Raw genomic sequence first — 11,950 nt, 5'->3', positions numbered from 1 at the left:
GGTTTATTTATTTCATTTAGCCAAATGTAGTGGTTTAAGCCAATCTAATGGTTTTCTGAATTTGAGAAGAATCCATACTTGAGCCACTCACAGATAGAGACGTGATTTATGTATGTGGGCGTACGGCGCCTACTCACACAGGTGGTATTACAACTTGAATATTTCATGACTACCTTCTGTCCTCATCAAACACTTAACTCCAATGGAATTCCTCTCCGAGAGCACTTTTATAACATACCTCCAATCACTCACAGCATTATAACTGTTTTTAAATTTGATCACCTGAAATGAAATACACTATGGAAATAAATATTATTTTAGCAATTCCCAAAAGCTATAGTCTAACTTATACATGGGACCAAGGCCATGCATTGGGCATTAATTTTTACTTCAGAAAGTTACTTTTTTGTTCTGGTAGATTGTGTGGTTATTTTTTATTGCAAGTAAATTTTCTTGAATTATATTTTTTTATTTACTGTAAATTGTATGTACTAGTAAAGGTCAATTTGAGTGGTTTAATTCTGCAATTCATATGTTTCATTTGTTAAAATCTGCCAAGAGTCAAATATATCAGTGAGGATTCCGCAGAAAGGGATGGCACAATCAAAAGGGTGACTGAGGGCTGCTGAATAAAAGGAATATTTATAGAGAGGTAGGGTTAAGGGAATCAACAAGGGATGATGAAGGACCTCTTGCAGCTGTTACCACTCGTAAGCCAGCAGGGACCAGGGGGAAGCAGCTTCTGGACACCATTGAGAGCTGTAGGAGGTCCCACCCAGCAGGAGCTATGGCCTTATGTAGGGAAGCACAGTTAGTGCCAAACCACAGGGAGGGAATGAAGGGACTAACTTTCCGGAGGATCTCTCCTCCTGCCCTCTACTCTTCTGCTTATTCCTCCCATTGGCCAAACCCAACTGTAATCTAGGGAGTAAGAGGAATCTGGTTAATGAAGCCCATGAAGTCAGTAGAACAGATGGAGAGTAGACGTAGAGGGGCAAATGAAGACTATCCAGCATAAGTCGATGAAAAATATATGTTCTTGTTTAAAAAATACACCAACACAAGAATTGAAACCACAAAGTTGGCAGCCTCTCTTCCTGCCTTTTACTCCAAATAGATATCCAAGCTTGGGGAACAGGAATCTGCTGCACCTGTATAGAAAGGAGTAAAATATTATAGATTCCTTTACCAAAACATTTGTCATGGGCCCTGCTCTCTGAGGCTCAGCATTTACGTGTCTCCTCGCCGGAGGCAGTGAATATGACTGGGAAGAGAAAGGGGACCAGACAGAAGCATCTTTCTGTTTCCATGCGCACGGCCCTACAGCTTACAGCTTCTCCTAAGGAGAGCAAAGGGAGACAGCCATGCAGACCGGTCTGGAAAGGAACTGAAGCCCTATTTTTAAGAAGGACCACTGGAGTGAGAAATATCAAGAAAAAGCTCACTTCACGATGCTGAGGGCATGCCACATCCCCAAATTTAACCTAAGCTGGGGTAGCCTACACAGCTTTATAAAGAAAGTATATATAGCCTGGCCGGGCATGCCTCAGTGGTTGAGCATCGACCTAGGATCCAGGAGATCACTGTTCGATTCCTGGTCAGGGCACATGCCCGGGTTGTGGGCTCGATCTCCAGTGGTGGGGGGTGCAGGAGGCAGCTGATCAATGACTCTCTCATCATTGATGTTTCTATCACTCTCTCCCTCTCTTTTCCTCTCTCTGAAATCAATGAAGATATATTTTTTTTAAAAAAAAGAAAGTATATATAGCAATTCTGCAGAGTATAAAATGCTGATAAAAAATCAGGAAAAAGCAAATTTTAACAAAATGGAAAAAGATGGGACAAAGTATGACACCGCAGGCCGTCTGTCCATGTTGCCCTTTCTGCTGCCACTAGCACAGGATTTGCCTTTATTTTTTGTTTCCTCTCGCCCTCCATCCCCTCCTAGAGCATACTTTTCCTAGCACAGACTGTCCCCGTCCTCTCTACCAGTGGGCCCCGGTTCTTCCATGAACACACTCAACCTTTCCCCTTTGGACAAATTCTAGATTTATCAGGGGGTAGTAAAGATTTTTCAAACTGCTGGAAGTTTCTCAGACAAGTTATTTAACCTCTCTGACTCCCAGTTTCCTCATTTATAAAACAACAATAATACAATTAGCCATCTCCTCAATTATTTTGAGGATTAAATGAGTAACTGCATGCAGGACATTCAGCACAGCGTCCGGACGTGGTACATGCTAAGAAGGTTAGGGATTAGGATTATCTAGATGCCCAGCTCAGGGGCCCCTCTGACCTCCTCACACACATCTTGCTCAGACTGCTCACGCGTGGTGGGGTCGTGGTGCTAGGGGTTACGGGGTCTGTGTTAACTCTGGGTAACTGTCAAGAATGACAGTGATCATAAGCACATGGGACAAGTTTGTATTTCAGAAAATGGAGTGAAGACTGGCACGCATGGGACAATGTAGGGGAATGTGTAAGCATGAAAGAGGAGGCCAGGAGACACAGAAGGACAACAGGGCACAAAACATGGCGTCTGTCCCCTCCATGGAGACATGGAAGGGAACGAGAGGGAATAGCGCCTGAAACATTACTCAGACAGGAAACACAGCTCTATCACAAAGCTGAAATCAAGCAGGTTTCATTTGTCCACCATCTTCTGAAGAGCCCCAGAATAAGTCCGAGCAACGTGACACAGGTGACCTGAAACCAACACCCAAAACTTCCCTTTTCCAGGCAAAACATTCCTCGTGTCCTTAACTATCCCTTATTGTGACACCTCACCATTTGGGTGCCTTCCTCCAGATCTTATCCAACCTCTCAGTGCCTATCTTACTTTGCTGGGCCAGAACCAAACACCAACAAGTAATTCTAGACTAGTCTTAGCAGTACTGAGTGCTGCTGTGTCAGTTGCTGGCTTGATCCTGACCTTGTACTTCCATTCATGCAACCTGAGATTACAAAGCTTTATTAGCAACTAGGTCATGCCTTTATGATCCTCAACAAATGAAAGAAGCAACAACATTGCACATTACCTAGAAGAAAACTGAGTATGCGGGGTGAGTGGGTTGCTCACGAAAGACAGACTCACAGATACCCTTATGATTATGGTGCTGATCTTGCCTCCTGGGACCACACAGTCCCTTGGTTTCTTGTTTTCCATTTGCCTATAACTTTTTGGGTTGGCTCTGAGGACTAAGGATGGGGAATTTTGAGTTTATCTGTTGAACCTGGTCATTTGTGTTAATAACTGGCCCTCGAGGTCATGTAGAACTAGATGCTAGTGCCAGTGCCAGAGCCCAAAGAACAAATTTTCCCTTGAAAATGGAGCTCACTACTTTTAGTTACGAGATTTTTGCTAGAATTAACTGGCCAGTACTCATCTCAGTTCTTAGAGCGTGCCTGATGTCATGATAAATGTTTAAAAACTGCCACAGCTGCACAATTCAGCCTTTGAAGAGAGTTGAGACTGTCTTAAAGAGCTTCTCAACGTGCCCGGGCCGCGGAACAAGCCAGAAAGCCCTAGATGTTTGAAAACTCAACATTAAATTTTTATGTTTTTAAAAATAAATGTCCTCATGTGACTTGTAAAATGGAAGACACGATAACCAAAACACAGAGAGTGGCATGCTGTGGTGTGCTACTACTTGACCTGTACAAATAAATCTTCCTGCTGTGAGTAGGCGCTCCGATAAAAGAAGAGCACGCTTAACCATAAACGAGAGGGCTCGATTCTCATTACTACCTATTATGGTGATCGGAGAAACGCGAGCTCAGATGGTCACATCTTTCCATGAAATGCCAGTTTGAAAAACTAAGGAAGGTGGAGAGTCCGCTTCCTGCCTTTCTTTCTACAAATAGCTTCTGTGTTCTCAATTAGGTTACAGTGAACCACAACAGTTGCAGAGAAATACTAAGTAAGGAGACACACTTATCCTGTATTATCAGTATTCTAGGCTCCTTAAAAATAAGGTTTTGCCTTTAGTTTTATCTACTGGAGCATGTTCAAAATACTACTGTTTATAATCCTTTGTAATAGGAATTTGGGGTTAAGAGACAAATCACATGGTAAGTAAAACTGATAACTTTATTTTTAAACCAACCCATGAGAGGTGAAGGAAGCACAGTGAAACTGGGGTTGGAATGCAAACATCTAACCAGGGAGATCTGTCACATGCTCTGTCTCCACTCACTGGGCCTGCTCTCCAGTCTCTCTCCTCCACTCCTTAACTCCAGCCACCCAACCCAATGTACTATACCTGGAGCATACCAGCAAGTTTCCATTTCAGGGTCATTGCCCTGGCTCCATCTCTACCTGGAATAAATACTCTTCCCCCAGACAGCCATGGCTCACTTCATTTCCTCACCTCCTTCAAAGGTTTATTGCAGCGATGCTGTCTCAGTGAGGACTTCACTGACTACCTTTCCTAACCTTGCACCCCTGTCTCCCAGTCCCTTCACCCTACTCTATCATTTTCCAATATGAATGACCTTGAACATACCTCAAGCTTGATGTAGTTATAACATGGTCTGCTCCTTGCACTAGAATGTGAGCTCCCAGAAGCAGAGATTGTCATCTGACGTCATGGTGGCTTACAGTTAGTTCCCCGATGTCCCAGACACTTGGAGTTGTATCTTATTCATTTCAGGGCCTTCTTCTGTTTTTTTTATTTTTATTTACTTAGAATATTATTCTTAGGATATATTTTTTAAATGATCTCACACTGTATTTTGAGTGCTTTATATATAAATCTCATTTAATCCTCCAAATAACACTGTACGGTCAATGTTGTACCCATTTTACAGATGACAAAATAGATGTTCAAAGTTAAGCAACTAGTTCAAGATCACACAGCTTTGAAGGGAAAGTTAAACAAAATTAAGCCATTTTCTGATTTCAAGTCCAGAGGTCATTCTACTGGTCCCACACTGGGGGCATCTATATCAGCTCTATCTTTGACCATAGTCCACTGGAATAAAGGCTCCATGGGCATGGACCTTGCCTATCTTTATTGCCACCATATCTGTAGTACCAAGGTAATACTTGGTATCCAGTAGGTGCTAATAAATAGCTGTTGAATGAATGAACAAATGAATGAAAGGCTAATGTCAAGGATACGATCCTTGTTCATCTCAGAAAGTCTTAAAAGAGTTCATCTTCTTGCTTCCCTTTCTCTTCCCCTCCCTTCTATACAACTCAACCCTAAACCATTTGGTGGGGCAGAGGAAGGTAGGCTTCTGAAGGCATGGGGTGGGGGAGCCTGAGCAGAGGGAGGGAGCCATGCAGGGGAGCCTGGTGCAGAGTGTCAGAGCCCAAGCCGCATCCATACAGGGGGCGGTGCCTTGTGGCCTGTGGAGCTCTAGTGGACTGAGGACAGTGCCCCCCCCAGAAAGGCAGCCTGGAGTGAGGCATCAGAGCCCATGGGGAAGGAGGCTGTCTACACAGGGAGTGAACTGTGTACAGTCAGAACCCGAGTCAGAAGGTATGGCATCCTTGCAAAGGGAAGGCCCAACAGCAGTTTAGGAGCCTGAGCAGGAGATGAAGGGTGTGTGATTGTGGGGCATCCTGCCACAGGCTGTCAGAGCAGAGAGGATGGTGTTGTGTGCGGTAGTCAGGGGCTCAGATGGGGGAGCGAGAGCTTGGCAGGGAGGTGGAGATGTGGGGAGGGGAAAGGATGGGGGTGGTTACATGCAGAGGGATTTGGCAAACAAGCAAATATATTAAGGATAATGGAAACCAGGTTTACCACTGTTAGAGGAATATAAAAAGAAACAAAAGTAGAATGCATGCTATAGTGTTAGATTGAAATTGTGTGTGTGTGTGTGTGTGCATGTGTGCGTGTACATGTGCGCATGTTCTGTAGTTTTGCCTACTGTAAAAGACTGGGATTAGCAACCCCCTTCCCACCCAATAGCTATGGACACACCTAATACACAGATCTTGATTTCTAAATGCCATTTTCCTTGGAAGGGATCCAGGGATCCTTGGAGAAATGCCTGGTTCCAGGCCTGCAGCAGACAAAGTATAAGATGAACCAGGAATATCTTAACTATGCGAGAAAATAAGGACATGCTCAAGAAAGGAGGGGCCGTGAATAGAATATTCTTGTGGTTTTGAAGTACCTTCTGACAAGATGATTATTAACTGCAAAAGGTAAAGAGTGACTTTGCAGTAAGAAACCCTGGAAGACCCTAATTTAATCAGGGGATCAACATACGCATCATCAGTAATGGAACCAACTTAAATCATGAGCCGGAAGATAAGATGCAGTAAGAACACAGGGCCGCATCCATGATAGTTCTTGCTGTCAAAGCTTCATATCCTGAATGCAATCCTGAGGCAACGCCAGACTAACCCAACCGAAGGATATTCTACCAAATGACTGGCTGAACATAATCCTCAAAAGGGTCAAGGTCATGAAAGTCGAGGAAAGAGTAAGGTATGTTGTACACTTGAAACTAATATGATAATGCATGCCCGCTACAAGTTTAAAAAGGAAAAAAGTGGGGAACTTTCCAGACTGAAGGCAGCTAAAAGGACAGGACAACTAACTGCAACGTGTGATTCTGAACTAGATCCTGTTCGTATAAAGGACGTTATTGGGACGACTAGCACAACGCAAGTGGGGTTTGAGGAATAGACGACAGTAAAGCATCAGCGTTAACTTCTTGATTTGGGTTATTATATTGCGTTTATGTAGGAGAATGTCTTTGGAAACACACACTGAAGTATCAGAGGTGATGATGCTTCACGTCTGAAATTTAATCTCATGTAATTCAAGGGGGAAAAGTTAGGTGTACTGTGCTTTCAATGATTCTGTGATTGCTTCTGTGAATTCTGCGTTTCTGACTGCTTCAACAACTAAAAAGTTAAAAAATTAAAGCAGCAGGCACACTCCTTGCAAGAGAAAGACAACAAAAAAAAATGTCTTACTTTTCACACATAGGGAGAAATTGACAAGGTAAGCTAAAATCAGAACCTAATTTCCATCACTCTGAGTCGTTCTTCCTCATATAATGTTTGTGAGCTGCGCGTGAGTGAGCACCAATGATGTGAAAACCAAAACGACAGCACATGATGGGTGTCTCACTGGCTGGGGAATGAGATGGTCCATAAAGCCGCTTCGTATACGAGCTTGTTAATATTTCCAACCTGTTCACCAACTCGAGCGAAGCATTACTATTATGCTAATGGTTTGGATCAAAGAATCCGTATGCCTGTCACCATGTTCCCATTAGGAAACAAGAAAGCAAACGCATTACAACTGTGGACTGTTATTTAAATTTACATGAGTAATTTTGGGGGGGAAAGTGGAGTTATCTCAGCATTGACTTAATGATAAGAATAGATATTATAGGAGAAAATGTTTGCATCCCAAAGAAAACATGGTTTATTCACAGGCGGGCCATCCCATACTATGTTTATTTGTCTCTGGGCTTTGCAGCTTCCTCAGGATCGCGAGTTCACCCTTACCTATAAGAATAGCCTGACTTCAGCCTTCTTGTTTCTCAGCTGGACCTGCACAGGTATAAGGTTTTGAATCTCACAAATGGAGATTAATTACTCATCAAGATGAATTTCCAGAAGACCTTTCCTCACCTTTCCTGTCAATCATAAATCTGTGCTCAGAGCCCAGAAGGGCTGTGTTTACTCTGGAGAGGTGACAGGATACCCAGGTGAGGGAGCAGGTTGTCAGGAAATGAGTCCTACGCTGTGCCCCATTCCGGTTAGTGCTCATGCCCTCCCAGCCCACCCTCCACTCGGCTTCAGCAGCATCGCCCCGGGAGGCGGGGGCTGGGATAAAGTTTGGACTTTGATGTTAGACAGACCTCCTTGCAAACCCTGCCTTTGCCATTTACTGTGTAACCCTGAGCAAGTTACGTAGATTTTTTTTTTTTTTGGCATGACTTTTCCAGCCAGGCTCTACTCTTTTTTTCCTTTGTATTGAATTTATTTGGGTGACACTGGTTAACAAAATTATACAGGTCTCAGGTGCATAAGTCAAGTTAAGCTTTTCTCATCTCAGTCTTGAGTAGTAGCTGCCCACCTCACGGAATTTCTGAAAGAATCAAATGATATGTCACATGAAATACTTAAAACAATTCTTGGCACGTGGTATATGCTTTAAAATATGCTGGTGGTTATGATCATTATTGATATTTTAGGTGAACATCTGATCATGTTATTAGGATCTCATCTTTATAGTGTATTGACTTCCAACCTTCTGCCATTCAAACCTTTTTTATCATAAAAGGCACACAGAGAGAGAGACCACCCACACTACCAACCAACACCACCACCACCAACAGCAACACCAACACCACCACAAGCATCATCATATCTGCATCTACCTCATGACTTACAGGCGTTACCGACAAGTCAGGTTCACTGGGGATGCTGAGGAGCCCAACAAGCTCGGAGGTAAAACAGCTGATTGAATCTACATCTGTGCTGACAGCAAGGACTCACCAACGAAGTAGAGACCTGAGCGACTGCCCCTCCCATCTCCATACTATCCAAAGACACTGGGAGTCATTCACACGTGTGTTTTCCTTCAAACAGTCTCATTGCTCCTTCTCTCATTTCATTCAGGTTTCTGCTCAACTGTCACCTCCACAGAGAAGTCTGCTCTGACTTATATAAAATATAACTCAATATAATATTCCCATCATTCTCTTTTCCCTTTCCCTAACCTTAAGCCTAAGCCCTAACCCTAAAGTGTCTGTCATCTGTCTGTGTGTAGATGCTTATGGTGTTTCTCTCCAAGTAGACAAAATCTCCATGATGGCAGGGTTTTTATCTTTTTACTCTTGCTGTTGTTGTTCTTTACCATTAGAACAATACCTCATATAGCATGTGTTCAACAAAAAGTTATTAAGCAAGTGAATAAGTCTAATTGTCAGCTAATAATTTAGAGGCAAATGACCCTAATTTTTAAGTGAGGCCAAAGGTCTTTGGAAAAATAAAGTATTCCCATGTTCACTAAAAGGAGATTTATAAGGAAAAGAAGACAACTTCGGTACAGTTCATGCAAAAACAAACAAATGAAAAACCAAAGTAGCCTTCACTACATAGCTCTTAATATACATTTGTAAAAGTACATATTTTATATTTTTCTGTTTATTTTCATGATTGGGGTTTTTCTTCTTATGAAACAGATTTCCAGGAATAGAACCCCACTCTATACCCCTGCATTTATAGGAGGGCCTAGCAGTCCAACCTGTGACTAATGCCCAGAACAAATTCATTCCTACATCATCAGTTTATCTAAATTTTCATCAGCTCCCTGTCTTCTCCAGGGTAAGAGCCGGGCTCCTTTGCACACAAGTAAGGGGGGACAGGGTCTCCTCAGTCCCTCCTCTCATCTGGTGCAGTCCCTGACATCTCACAGTGGTGCTCATGCTCTGGTTCACCTCTACGCGCCTTGGCTCATGCCTCCCCTCAGTCTGCAGTGCCTCTGGTCCCCTTCCTGGTCCACACCTATCCACTTTCAAGTCTCTGAGGGAGGCATCCTGACCATCCCTTCCTACCATGACATTAATGAAAATCAAACTAATTCAACTTTATAGTCAATAATATGTTTGTACCCCTGTGCTAAAACTAACCCAGCCCTTGCTTTTTCTCCAAAACTATATGTACCTCTGATGGCATATCTTCAAAATGTTTTTTTAATTTACTAAAAGAAAGTCATCCCAGTTCATAGCAACTGTAGCTTCTGAGATCCTAATTATGAAAATATAATATGCATCTCGCTAATACCTATAGAATTGTACCATGATCCAAATCTACAACAGAAATGTGCTCGTTGTAGATTACAGATAGAAAAGTATGCCACAGAATAGTTGCATTTCCCCTGCAGATAATCTTACACACAGTCCCCAACTTCTAAGGAAAAAAGCAAAGAACATGTAACACTGATTTGGTCAGATGTATCTCTGTGAACTCATGGTATCATCTTTTAACTCAGCAATAACTTTAAGTAAAGTTTGGTAAGTCTCAAAATTATATATTTCAGGAAGATTTTCAAAATATAAATTATATCTAAGAAATAATGATGCTATACTAAAATATACTATTTTATATGAAATTTTCCCAAGGCACAACATAAAATAAAACTGATATCTGATAAACATTTGCATTTGTTATGCCAAAGAACAGTGCCCCAGGGGTTAAAGCTTGAAGCTGCAGTTTGGGTTTCCTAAAGATTCAAGATAAGATCTCAAAATAATGACATAAATAATAAACTAGGTCAGATGCCATATTTTAAAAACTTTTTAGTAGGTTTCCACTTTAAATCTTTTCCCAAAAGCTTTGTTTTGTATTTACACTATTTATTTTGAGTGAAGGATTCTTACCCAAGAATCAGGACCAACATGGGCATCTAGCTTTAGCTGAAAAATAAACATAGAAGAGAAATTAGCAAATGCACACATAAGAAGAGAACTGGTACTTTTATTGTGAAGAGATTATTATGACTGTGTCTCTTGTTTGCAAACATTAGTAAATAGAAGTCTTCATTGAGAGGCTTTTTCTCCAGAAATGCAAGTGCTGATTAAGAGGAATCTTCTTTTTAAAAAAAAAAAAATATGTTTTTATTGATTTCGGAGGGAGATAGAAACACCAATGATGAGAGAGTCGTCAATCGGGTGCCTCCTGCACACCCCCTGCTGGGGATCGAGCCTGCAACCTGGGCATGTGCCCTGACCGGGAATCGAACCGTGATCTCCTGGATCCTAGGTCGATCCTCAACCACTGAGCCACACCAGCGGGCAAGCGGAATCTTCTTTGGACTTTTATTTAGAAAGTCCTGTGAAAATCGAAATAGTGGAGATAAATTCTATTTTTATTTTTTGTATCCTATGTGCTTCCTCCAAAAAGGATTTGAGGAAAGTTACCATGGTAAATGACACATGCAACACAATGATTATGTACATATATCTGAACAAAAATGAAAAGAAACTGCACTTTCCCTGAAACCACATTGCCTGTCTTTGTGTTGATGATATGGTAGACATTTGCTATCTAACATGAATAAAGAGAGAAAATAACTCAACTGTCAATTCTGAGGGACTCTGGAAAATATAATGGAAAATGTCCAATGTCGAAAGAAAAGAAATATTTTTCAAATGAAGCCTCAATAGACTTTATTAAAAATTTTAAAATTTGACCAGCGAAGGTTTCAGCATACAGTCAAGATGATCTGATATACAGAGATACTTTCTGACCACCTAGCAAGACAGCAATTGTGGTGGCTTTCCATTGTGTCGATGTAGTTAAGCTAGATCTATGTTTCCCAGGGTTCCTTTCTCTGCATGATTCAGTTTGGCCACAGAGAAATTTTTGCCAGATTTGGAAGGCAGAGCGAAGCGGCAGCCGTTGACTGTTGGTGTTAGGTCAGGCACCACTGCAGCTGGCTCACGTGGTTGGCATGGGAAGGCAGTGACAGGGTCTCCAGTTTCCCACTTCCTCTCAGATCTCCCTCAAACAGCAGCTGAGCCCACTGCACCTCCCACAGGGGCTCGATTTTCTCCTGCAGCTGTTCGAATCCAGGATCAGGTGTATGTGCTGCTTCAAAAGTGCACCCGGTTTTCCACGGGTCAGTCACTCAGTCACTGAGGAGGCTGTGGAATAGTCTCACATCTGTCAGAATTAACAGATAAACTAGATCTAAATGCTTCCTTATGGATATCAACAACAATGCTGAGTGAAAAGAGACAGGTTTCAACTGACTTATAAAGTGACACGTGTAAAATTTCAAAACACACAAAAGTGAACCAAATGTTATGAACGCAGACACCTGTAGAAAGGTACAAAAACCTAGAAGGAAAGGATACCGGGCAAGTTCTGACGGTGGTTGTCTCTGGGGATGGAAGGAGAGGGGTGAGACGGCACAAAAGGGGCATTCTCTCTAATTTTTATGTCTTAAAAAAATCTGAAACAAATAAA

The sequence above is a fragment of the Miniopterus natalensis genome, chromosome 1 (genome assembly GCF_054644295.1).
Source record: "Miniopterus natalensis isolate mMinNat1 chromosome 1, mMinNat1.hap1, whole genome shotgun sequence".
NCBI classification, from domain to species: Eukaryota; Metazoa; Chordata; class Mammalia; order Chiroptera; family Miniopteridae; genus Miniopterus; species Miniopterus natalensis.
This window is presented reverse-complemented; position numbering follows the sequence as displayed.